The sequence below is a fragment of the Theropithecus gelada genome, chromosome 4 (assembly GCF_003255815.1).
Source record: "Theropithecus gelada isolate Dixy chromosome 4, Tgel_1.0, whole genome shotgun sequence".
Lineage (NCBI taxonomy): Eukaryota > Metazoa > Chordata > Mammalia > Primates > Cercopithecidae > Theropithecus > Theropithecus gelada.
This window is the reverse complement of record NC_037671.1, coordinates 117,067,271-117,080,356: the sequence shown is the minus strand read 5'-3', so window position 1 is coordinate 117,080,356 and position 13,086 is coordinate 117,067,271. Positions and strand designations below refer to the sequence as shown.

Genomic DNA, 13,086 nt, shown 5'->3' with positions numbered 1-13,086 from the left:
GCAGAAACAGAATCCCTGAAAGATGAATTTATTTACTAAATGGATAGATAATCATACATGTCTTTTGATTTTAAAGTTCAGTTCATCTAGGTTAGAGATTACCCAAAATTGAAGAGGAATTTTGTATCCCAATTGTGAATTTAAAAGGCAATTCTAATATTCTAACATGTACTTAACTCCTTCCTTATATCCCTTTCTGCAGTATTAATGCATAATGAATTTAATATCTAGTAATTTAGTCAGTGTTAGTTCACTGATTGTGTGCCACATTATTTGTTTGGTGTTGAAAGAATTATGTGTCACTGAGTGTTTAATTAGAGCTGGAAAGGGAGCTACTAGTTAGGGTCATTACCACTGTTGTGTGAATTGAAGTAGAAATTAAAGAAGGAATTACATATGAATATCAAGTCTTAGTTATTTTCAGTGGTGCTATTAATGGTGAAATTTTTCTCCATTATTCAGTGTAAATTGTGTGTACAACAGTATGCTAGACACAGCAGGAATGTAGAAATGAATAAACCTTGTTTTAGTGAGCTTACAGACAAGTAATATGAAAGTGTCATAATAGAGATGCATACAGCATACTTAAGAGTACTGGAGAGAATCAGCTTTGTGGAGAAGGTAATGTTTTTACTGAACCATGAAGGATAGATGGAATTCTTTAGAGAAAGTGGCAAGAGTATTTCTAAGTTATGAAGATGAAAGTATTTAATATATTATAGAAATTGTGAGCAGTCCAGTATGCATAGAGGATAGTTGGATAGAGGGGTGTGATGGGAGATGGAGCTATGACATGTTTTTGAATGTCAGATGAAGGAATTTGGACTTTAGTAGGATTGGGAATCCGTTGAAGATTTCTCAGAACTGGTACGTGTTAAATCAGTGAATCTTTTGAAAAGCTGACTACTGTAGAGTGAAGGTTGAATTGATGAAGTTAGAGGTTAGGCAGTAGTAATGCCTAATAAGGGACATTTACTCTGTCAGGCATTGTGTAAAGAGTTTTACCCTCAGTTTCTCACTTAATCCTCACTACAGGAATATTGTAAAAAGTAACTGAAATAATACATGTTTAAGGCATTTATCACAGGACTTGGCTCATAGTAAGTGTAGAACCAAAGTGATTATACTCTAGGCTCAGAGAAAGCAGTGTGTCTTGTCCACCATTGTGTATGATAGTACAATAACTTTCCATAAAGATACTGTGTTTATTGGGGGACTCTTACATTTAGTAGTAACAATAAGCCTACTTCTCTTTCTACCACCCCTTACCTCTTTCCTTTAATTAATTAAACCGTCTCATTGGTAGATGTGTAATACTTTAGTTTAAGTGCTTGAGTAATAAATAGTTCACCTTGAGGTAGCCTTTAGGTAAAAAAAAAAAAAAAGTCACCTGGCTTCTTTGTTTTAAACAAGGATTACAAATTATGACACTAAGCTTAGACATGGTTAATCATGGATGGACCTACATATATAAATTCATAAGTAACATTTAAGTTAGAAAGTAACTGTAAATCTCATCTATCAAGCATCCTGATGATTGGTCAATGCTGCAGCTGTAAACTGCACATCCATAACAGTTTTAGCATAGACAACACAGGCTTTGAGTTATTTGAAAGTACCTGTGGTTGGCTAATACGGTTACTTTCAAATAACTCATTCTGTTCTATTCTTACTCTATCTACATATCAGAATACAAGTAATGTTGTGGAGAAATATGTAAGGAATAACTTTATAGTAATGCATGAATATGTATTATTATAAAAATTGGAACAGATGACTAAACCTCCTTGGAATACCTTTCATCCATGTGTCATTCTACTCAGCCGCCTCTCCAGAATAATTAGTGTGTGTATACTTTCAGAATATTTCCTATACAGTCATATAAAAATATCTGTTTAAAATACATCTATTTTCAGCATCATAGGAAGGGACAAAACATTTTTTAAAAGCTTTTTAATGTAATACATCTTTTGTGTATCTTTATTTTTACACAAAAGGTGTTATACATGGAATCTGCATCTTGATTTTTTTTCAATCAATAATATCTTATAGGTCCATATAATTATTTGGATATCATATTCCACTAAATAACAATAACAACAACAAAAAAGCTGCATGGTGTTCCTTAGTGTGGCTATGCAATAGTGTACTTATTTATTCCTCCTAGATGGCCATTGAGGTTGTTTTTAGAAACACACACTGGGATGACCATTCTTGTTTACGCCACTTTAAACACATGTGTGTTTTTTCTAGATTAGATGCTTTAATTCATATAGCTGGATAGATGATGAGAGGGAGGAAGGGGTGGATGGGTGGATGGATAGATGGATAGAAAGCTAGAACTCTGGTACCTTATTAGTAGTAGCAAATATCCATGTACACTTTGTCTAACTTGTGGACTAATTATCATACTCCTAGTGCTATTGTGCACATGCCACACGCGCATGTGCGCGTGCACACACATATACCCCTCTCCCTTAGCAGCTGGCCAGTAGTCCTCTATGGGACTATGGGAAAAAGTCAGCTGAGGGCCATGACATTAGAAAGAAAATGAGCAGAATTATATAAGATGAACAGGAAAAACCATGGGATCAAGTAAGGGATTGAAACTGCATGGGGATCAGTTGGGTGATACTTTTTTGTTGTTTTTTGAGACAGTTTCGCTCTTGTCACCCAGGCTGGAGTGCAATGGTGCAATCTCGGCTCACTGCAACCTCTGCCTCCCGAGTTCAAGTGATTCTCCTGCCTCACCCACCCAAATAGCTGGGATTACAGGCGCCTGCCACCACACCCAGCTAATTTTTGTGTTTTTAGTAGAGAGAGGGTTTCACCATGTTAGTCAGGCTGGTCTTGAACTCCTGACCTCAGGTGATTAGCCCGCCTCGGCCTCCCAAAGTGCTGGGATTACAGGCGTGAGCCACCGCGCCCAGCCGGTGATACTTCTTATAACTTTCTCTGAATATTAAGGTGCCATTTTAAATTAATATTTAACCAAATTATTAAAATTTCTACACATCATTGAGTTAATTGGTTTGTTATAAATGTTTATGGTTGATGTAAGATGAAAATTGGTTCCTTCAGGTGCTTTTATTTTCTCCTCTTTCCCTTTTACCCATAAATAGGAACTTATTATCATACTTAGCTCCTGTTTTCTTTTATAGATGATATTTATGCATAGGATAGATTATCCAAAAATTAGAGTGAAAGAGGGCAGTGAACGATAATATATTGCAAAACAATAATGAGATATGAATTATAAAATACACAAAAGGTAGTCAGTTATATAATATGTTTTGATGAAGTATAACCATTCCGTCTTAGATTTATTGCACTTTTCTTGATCCTTAGAAAATGTAGTACCTACCACAAAACCACAATACATAAATTGCCAAGTGTGGCCGACTTGCACATTCCTTTTAGAAGAACTTATAACTGGTAAGCCTGTAAACCATCAGAAATTGTCAGCATTCATGGCCTTAAGGCAGTGCATTAAATGAGAAAATGGGAAATTTTCTCTTTAAGAGGAAGTAGTGTGGATTATTATGCTACTTTATTTATTAATGTTTATTGTTATTCTTTAGAAAGTAAATTATTAAGGCTTATAAAATTATAAAATCTAGTTTTTAGTAACATAATCATTTGCTCCCTTTAAGTTTTAAATCACTCTAAATCTGAACATAATAGCTAACTTAAAATAAGTAGCATTTGGATTATATTATTTTTGCAGATAACTGATTATCTGTGTGAAATGATTTAGTATTATAACTGTTTTGTGATAAAGTTTATGGTAAAGATTAATTATAGTTATCTCATTTTTATCTTAAATGGAGATTAAGTAAAGTTTGCTTTGCCTTGATAGAATTGTAACATCATGCTCCAAGAAATATAATTCCAATAATTTACTACAAAAAGTAAGTTTAAAAACTTTGTTAAATTAACATTTATAAATTCTTTTAAAGTTAATTAAATCTGAAGTGCATCAAGTATTACCTAACTGGTATATGATATGATACTTGTATAATATGTCAATAATGTAAAAGGTATTTAAATAGTATATGTACTTAGGTAATATGATTCTTATTTTATGTTTAATTTTGAAATGTTCTTTGAAGTCAAAAGGTTTTAAAATTTGCTTTAATTCAAAAATATTATAGCATCATCCAGCTATTCTGACTGCATTATCAACACTTCTTTCTGTGGTAAAGATATTATTTAAGAGTAATTCATGGCAGTGTGGTAATGTCAGCCAATTCACAGAAGAGAGAAATTGTAATTAATAAGAAGCTGGGCCAGGCACAGTGGCTCACACTTGTAATCCCAGCACTTTGGGAGGCCAAGGTGGGAGGATCACTTGAGTCCAGGAGTTCTAGACCAGCCTTGGCAATACAGGGAGCTCCTACCAAAAAAATATAATAATTAACCAGTTGTGATGGTGTGCACCAGTAGTCCTGCTACTCAGGAAGCTAAGGAGGGAAGATCCTTTGAACCCAGGAGGTTGAGGCTGCAGTGATTCATGATTGTGTCATTGCATTCCAGCCTGGGTGACAGAACAAGATCCTGTCTCAGAAAGACAGAGAAGGAAAGAGAAAGATAAAGAAGGAAAGAAAGAAAAAGAAACTGTTAGCATCATTTTGACAACTAAATAGATAGACTGAAACATTCTGCCATCCCATTTGGCATCCTGGAGAGGTTAATGTTAATAGTCAGTTGTTGAGCCAGAGGCATGTTCCTAAATATCACCATGCTATGCAAAGTCACGCGAAAAAACACACAGGGCTTATGGGGAAAAATGGAATTATGGGTATAACACTTGGAAACGTCACCTGTGAACATTAAAAAAAAGATAAGGCCGGACAAGGAGGCTCATGCTTGTAATCCCAGCACTTTGGGAGGACGAGGCGGGTGGATCACCTGAGGTCAGGAGTTCGAGACCAGCCTAGCCTACATGATGAAACCCTGTCTCTACTAAAACTACAAAATAATTAGCCGGGTGTGGTGGCAGGCACCTGTAATCCCAGCTACTCGGGAGGCTGAGGCAGGAGAATTGCTTCAATCCGGGAGGTGGAGGTTGCAGTGAGCCGAGATCACGCCATTGCTCTCCAGCCTGGGCAACAAGAGCAAAACTCCATCTCAAAAAAAAAAAAAAACTTACAGATAACAATTTTATTCATGTTAAATAAAGAAATAAATACATTAAGAAATATGTAAAATAAATTAAGAAATATGTAAATACTACAATGAATATTATACTTTTCCCTGAATAAGACCTAAAGTTTGCTCATGGAAGGGAACACAAGAAGAGTTGCAGGTTGTGAGTTATTGTAAAGTAGTTGTGGCTGGGCGCCATGTCTCACGCCTGTAATCCCAGTGCTTTGGGAGGCAGAGGTGGGTGGATCACGAGGCCAGGAGATTGAGATGATCCTGGCTAACACAGTGAAACCCCATCTCTACTAAAAATACAAAAACTTAGCCAGGCATGGTGGCATGCACCTGTAATCCTAGCTACTCGGGAGACTGAGGCAGGAGAATTGTTTGAACCCAGGAGGCGGAGGTTGCAACAAGCCAAGATCGCACCACTGCACTCTAGTCTAGGTGACAGAGCGACACTGCATCTCAAAAAAAAAAAAAAAAAAAAAGTTTTTTGAAATCAGTAATGTGGCTGGGTGTGATTAATAACATGCAGATCTGTTAAGCTGAGATAGCTGGTAAATGTTTCAGATGTTTTCATGTTTACTTTTTGTATATTCATATGAATACACAATCAATATATGAATATACGTTTTGTATATTCGTATATTCGTTTTAGCTCGATATGGCTTTTTGTGTTCACCCAGTGTTTCTTACAAATGAAATTACAGCAAAATTCACTTAATGTTCAAATTGTTCTTTCATATCAATCGTGATGGAACATATTTACATTTTCAAAACAGATATAGCAGCACTGACTTATAGGTGAGGTTAAGGAAAACGCTTGAGTTTGGGGGGATAGATAAACACTTTTTACAGTAGTCTAAAAGCTATATGTATTCTGATGTTTATTTAGAGACTTATTGCAACAAATATTTACTGAGCATCCACTTGACATATGCTAAGTAGTTAGGATACACCAGTGAAAAATAGTCTCTCTGCTTGGGAACTAACATTCATTCATTCATTCATTCATTCATTCATTCAGAGATGGAGTCTCACTGTGTCGCCCAGGCAAGAGGGCAGTGGCGCGATCTCAGCTCACTGCAACCTCCGCCTCCTGGTTTCAAGCAGCTCGGATTACAGGCGCCTGCCACCATGCCTGGCTACTTCTTGTATGTTTAGTTGACGCAGGGTTTCACCATGTTGACTAGGCTGGTCTCAAACCCCTGACCTCAGATAATCCACCCGCCTCGGCCTCCCAAAGTGCTAGGATTACAGGCGTGAGCCACCGCGCCCGGCTGGGAACTAGTATTTCTCACGTAAAGAATTTTCTTTGTGACCAGGGCTTGGTTTTAAGAGGTAAATTGGATTGACTGGGAGAAGAGGAAGTCTAACAAGGAGACGACTGGGCACCAAGGCATTTTTCAGATCTCTTGATTTATACTTTTACAAGATAACTTCCTAGAATTCTGTCCAATTCAGGATTTTATGATTTACAGAAAAAAATTATTGCCTCTAATGGTTACTTTAGAAACCAGAATTTGCTTTTAGCGTATGTTGAAATGGAAAAATCTCCTTACATTCTTGTACACAAGCTAAGGAAGAATCCTAATGTGGTTGAGAAGTGAATTTTATGTATTTCTTCCTACTACTGTTTGATATTCGGCATGAACCATATTTTATGTCTTTTTTTTTTTTTTTTAAAGATCTCAGTCACCCAGGCTGGAGTGCAGTGGCGCAATCATAGTTTGCTGCATCCTTGAACTCCTGGGCTCAATGGATCCTCCTTCCTTAGCCTCCCAAGTAGCTGGAACTACAGGCGTGTGCCACCGTGCCCAGCTTACTTTGTTAATGTAATTAAATTTGTTCCAACAAAACTCATAATTGTATAAGAATGGGGTAAAGATAAAATGATGTATATATAGTTGGACATATGTTAAAACCTTAGCATTAGCATATCTGAAGGTCTTCTTGGATAAAGACCACTATACCTTGAAACCTTCATTCATCTTCTCATCTTCTCCTGTAACTACTCCCCATCCTGAGTACCTTCTTCATAATCCCCTTCTTTCCTCTTTGTCCCTCCTGCAAGACAGGTAACACGATCCCCAGAATCTGCCTTAATTGTCTTCTTTTATACTTTAAGTTCCTATGCTTCAATACTTTCCTACTTCCTCCTCAGCCCAGCAAGATCCCTTTAAACACCTATTATAACACAGTTTATGCCACTTATCTAGTACTTTGCACAATGTAATACTGTTGAGTTTGTCATGTAGCTTTGTCAGATTTCCCCAACTGCAAGTTTTTTGTCCCATATACATTGAAAAGGAAAGCCCTAAAGACTCAATCCAGCCCTACAATATTCTGCAACCAGGGTAATGTGCAGCCCTGTAAGGTTTTGTTCCTTTGTACTTTGTGGAAGTCCATGATATTTAGAATAAATAATTACTACTACTACCAGTTTGTACTTTTTGCTGTAGGCAGGACAGATATAATGCAGTTGGGTTTAATTATGTTGTCACTATCCTTGAAGCTCTTCGAGTTGTTTTCTCCATTTTACAAAGAATGAAATGATAGTATTGATATTTTATTTACATGTGTACTTACTATGTGCTCTTTTTTATTATCTTACATGGATTACTTATTTAATTCTCATAACAATCCTATGAAGTAGCTACTCTGTCATCACCATTTTATAGATGAGGAAACTGAGGCACAGAGAAATTAAATGATTTGCCCAAGAAGTTACTGCAAGTAAGTAGCATATTAAACTTCATAAATGAACCCATGGAATCCTAGAATTTACACTTAACCAGCTGTCACTATGTATCAAATACTGTTTTATATACATTATATCATAATTGTCTCATCTAGTTAGATAAGACAGTGTACACTTATGAAACTGAGGTCGAAATATTTAGCAACATTAGGTTATCTCTGTTTTAAACTATTAACATGTTCTTTCACCAGAAAATTTTAGAAGCATGCATGGCTAAGATAGAATACTGTTTCTTTTAATCTTACTCTTAGGAAACTCTACTCTTCAGGAAAGTTTATGCCTGTCTCAGAGTAACATTTTATTTATTCATTGATTCCTTTTCTTTGTTAAGATTTTAATAGTAAAGGCCAATACTTTGTCAAGTTTAAATTATGTAAATTGAGTAGTTTATGTGAGATACATTACTAGTTATTCCTTTTATTTTTAAAAGTTAGATCTCTGGGAATTTAGCTTTGCTCCACCATTTACTTTGTATGGCACCTTCTTGATAGTAAAAGATTTTTCATAAATTTACCTGCCCAAAAACAGCTTTTATTTTATAGTAAGCCTCATTTTTAGCTGACCTATGGTGATCCACATGTGTTTATTGTACAACTACATTTTCCTACACTCTTAAATATATAGTAGCTGCAGAACCTGTTTGTGTATACTTAATAGAGGTAATTTTTCTTCCCCTAGTTACTTCTTTCCCATTGAATCAAGTTACATAAAAGTTTCTAACCATTCCTGTTATAGGCTTGTTGGTAATTGACTTCATTTTAGTAAATCTTTTTATTTCATTGCCTTTCACCTAGTTTTTTAAACTCATGAAATTCCACACCCCTTTCCATCTCTGTTTTCCTTCCTTAAATCAATACTTTACTATGAGCACCTCTTATATGTGATCCTTTGACCATAGTCATCTTGGTTTTTGATTAGTCCCTTCCCTGCCTTTCATTTACTGTGTTATCAACTAGAAGTCTTGTAGGAACTGGAGTAAACTTTACTTGAAGAAACATTCAGATGAGCAGTTGTCATGAGAGGGCTCATCACAGTGGATTCAGAGATGAATCAGTGAACATACTTGGACTTTATACTTAGGGACTTTGATTCAGTAGGTCCAGGATGAAGCCCAGTGATTTTGTTTCCGGTGGTCCACAGAACAAACTAAAAAATGCTGGTCTAGGAAACACACCCTTTTCTTGATGAGGAGAGAGTTGTCGTTTTTGTACCATGTCTTAAATCTTAAGGAGCTTTTAACGTTTTGGCTCCTGCTTACACACTCAACTTTGTTTGCTCTAAGATTTACCTGTTTTGAACATCATCAGCCTTGTAAAGTGGAATTATTCATTCCATGGTTCTCTACCTTGACTTCCTATCACAGTTACTGGTGGAGTATCTTGTTTTTACTTTGAGTAACAGAGATGCATGTGTAGACCCTACATCCAGAAATTCTAATACTCATTGTTAGGTTTGAGTTACCTCCCCAACTTTGGACTGTGCGTTTCAAAGCTCTGTAGGTGCTGCTGCTGCTGGGTTGTTGCTGCTGCTGCTGATGCTTTCTCCGCCTTACTCCTTCCCCTTACTTCCCTCTTTTACTGGGTAGCACAGGAATATAATACATAATTCAACAAGCACAAAAAAGTGTACAGTGAAGAGAAAGTCTCTTAAGCCTTCCTGCCCAGCCTCTATTCTCCCAGATTCCCTCTTATTCCTCAGATAATTATTGTTACCAGTTTCTTCCCCAAGTGATTTAGATGTGCATCCAGAATGGAGAAACACTAACTTAGTGCTAGCAAGCAGGATATTACATAGGCATTAGGAAAAAAGTAAGTGGGGAAACGACCCCTTTAAGTCTTTATAAAATAATCTGGCTGGGCGCAGTGGCTCAAGCCTGTAATCCTAGCACTTTTGGAGGCCGAGACGGGCGGATCACGAGGTCAGGAGATCGAGACCAGCCTGGCTAACACGGTGAAACCCCATCTCTACTAAAAAAATACAAAAAACTAGCTGGGCGAGGTGGCAGGCACCTGTAGTCCCAGCTACTCGGGAGGCTGAGGCAGGAGAATGACGTAGACCCGGGAGGCGGAGCTTGCAGTGAGCTGAGATCCGGCCACTGCACTCCAGCCTGGGCGACAGAGCGAGACTCCGTCTCAAAAAAAAAAAAAAACTAAAGGTTGACCTTCATATTGTTGCCTTGACATTGTGAATATAAAGTCATGTTCTGAGGAAATAATTTAAATATGGAAATTATCCATGTACAAAAAACTTTTTGCATAGCTTTCTAGAGAAAAATTGGAAACAACCTAATTATTTGTTTACAAGACTGGCTAAATAGTAATATATTGACCTGATGGACTGTTATGCAGTCATTTAAAACAATGCTTATTTTCTAACTTTTCTTCAGGTGTATATTTTATTTCTCTCTATATAGAGAGAGATTAAATATATATATTTATATATTTATGTATGTATACGTATGTAAAGAGACATACATACACGTATATGTTTTTTAACGCCAAAATTTTAACCCATTGAAACTTTGGAGTTCAAATTACATTTATGCATAAAAGTTAAATCCTGCTTCTCCATTTGCTTGCTTCTCAGTGTTGACAGATGTCTAGATAAAATTTAAATTTCTCTACAGTGTCCTTTACTGGATAGTGGTTTCTTTATAACATTCATCAAAACCTCAATTATGTGCATCTAATTGGTCCTAGCTTCTGCTATCCAAAATGCAATCATGCCCTTTGAACACAAACACTTGCTTACCTTAATTAGTGTATCTGTATGCCGTCTTATGTTACCACATCAGTTTGTTTATTTGATCCTGAAATCGAAAGAGAAGTAGGTAAACAAGTACTCTGTAGAGCCTCATTTTGGATTGTGCAAATCTCAAAACTTTTGATTAAATAAGTACTTAATATGTTAGAAAGGTAGATCGTGTCACAAAATCATGTCATAAAATGTAATCTCAATTTTAGAACTTCAGGTAGTCTCGGACTACATAACACTTTGAAGCATCTTCATTTTCCCAAGTCTAAATTGTAAGATGAAATATAAAACACATTATTTTCACTTTCTATTGAATATTTTTTATTACAGAAACAATATATTAAATAGGTTTTTCTAATTTAAATTATTTATGTGTTTTTTTATTAGAGAAGATGTATAACGAAGAGTAAATCTCCCTTAATTGTGTTCCCTAAAGGCAGCCAGTGTTACCAGTTCTTGTGTATCCTTCCAAAGATGTTCTGTGCACGTAAAAGTGTGTGTGTTCTTGTATGTAAGAGAATGCAGAACACTGTTCTGCACTTAGTGGTGGTAGTTTTTAACTGAGTATTGTATCTTAGGGATTATTCCATATTAGCACCTCATTCTTTTTAATGACTGTATAGTACATTATACTCTTGTGAATGACCATAGTTTACACATCGCTATTAACAGATACTTAAGTAATTTTTGGTTGTTTATCATTACAAACATGCTTTGGTAAATATAGTTTTCTGTGTGACTGTATCTGCAAACAGGTTCATAAAAGTAGAATTGTGAAGTGAAAAGATAAATGCAGTTTTAATTCTGATAGAGACTGCCAAATTGACAGCTATAGAGACTGCACTCTGAGGTGAAGATTCCCCTCACCAAGTGATGTATTAACAGACATTTGGATGTTAATTAAAGATTAATAAATCAAAGCTCCCATGATCCGCCACCCCATACTTTTTTGTTTTGTCTCCAATTTAAAATTTTCCCCGGTGAAAACTTTTTACATAATAATGTCTTTCTGTTTTTACCAAATATTACATGACTATTTCCTTGCCTTTTCTGAGGTTTTAATAAGTTTTAATGTCTGCATAATAGTCAAGTATTAATTACAGTTCAAAAAGCTGCTTTCCAAAAGTTAAGCTGTTTGGTTCTTTTTTGGTTTTTACTGTTAGAAAACTATTTTAAACTTAGGCCAGGCGTGGTGGCTAACACCTGTAATCCCAACACTTTGGGAGGCCGAGGTGGGTGGATCACCTGAGGTCAGGAGTTTGAGACTAGCCTGGCCAACGTGGAGAAACCCCCGTCTCTACTAAAAGTGCAAAAATTAGCCGGGTGTGGTGACAGAGACACGTAAACCTAGCTTCACAGGAGGCTCAGGCAGGAGAATCGCTTGAACCCAGGAGGTGGAGGTTGCAATGAGTCGAGATCACACCATTGCACTCCATCCTGGGTGACGAGCGAAACTCTATCTCAAAAAAAAAAAACTATGTTAAACTTATGTTGAATTACTTCCTTAGCATAAATTCCTAAGAGAGAAGGGTACTGCTGTCTTTTGATTACCTTACTTACATGACACTGTTTACCTATGTGCTTCCTACCTCAAGATGTTTATAGGTAAATAGGATCATGCCCAACTAAATTTGGGAAATATTGCGTCTGTTGCGGCTACCCAAGGATTCACAGTGGAGGTTAAAATCCAGAAATAAAGAAACTTCCTTAACTTTAAGTAACAGCATTTTCAAACATATTGCCAAAAAAAAAAAAAAACTTATTTTTCCATGTAACACTTAACAAAAGCCATTGAAAGGCTCTTTGAGAAGTGATAAATGACAAAGTGATATATTGGGTTTTCAAATAGATTTCGTAAAATTTGAATTACTGAATCTGTTCTGATACCTCCTAATTTAATCATATTTCCTAATGTCCTAGAGAATTCCAAATGCTTATTTCCTTCTAACTAATGGTAATGGTAGTTCTACTTTAGCACATGGAAATGTAGGAAACTGCCATTCAACAGGTATTTGTAGAAAACTTAGTATGGCCTTATTAAAGGCAAGATTTCACAGTGCTTCTGTGACTAAAATTGGGGGTTAACTGAAAGTGAGACTTAGCTTCATTTTATACACATAGATGTGGATTGTCAAAATAAGCAACCATTAAACAAGGTTACAGAAATAGGATGATAATCTTAGTTTATTCAGGCTGCTGTAACAAAATACCATAAGCTAGGTAGCTTATAAACAACAGAAGTTTATTTCGTATAGTTCTAGATTCCAGGAAGTCCAAGATCAAGGCACCAGCAGATTGAATGTCTGGTGAGTTCCCATTCCCTGGTTCGTAGGTGGCACCTTTTAGCTATGTCTTCGCATGGTAGAAGGGGCAACTGAGCTCCCTCGGGCCTCTTTTATAAGGCCACTAATCCCATTCATGTA

The 13,086-nt window shown here is 36.3% G+C and overlaps 1 protein-coding gene across 1 annotated transcript in view; it reads left to right on the top strand.

Moving 5' to 3' along the window:
• Positions 1-13,086, top strand: part of TAB2 (TGF-beta activated kinase 1 (MAP3K7) binding protein 2) — a 90,460-nt gene that overhangs the window by 23,178 nt on the left and 54,196 nt on the right. The window lies entirely within an intron of this gene.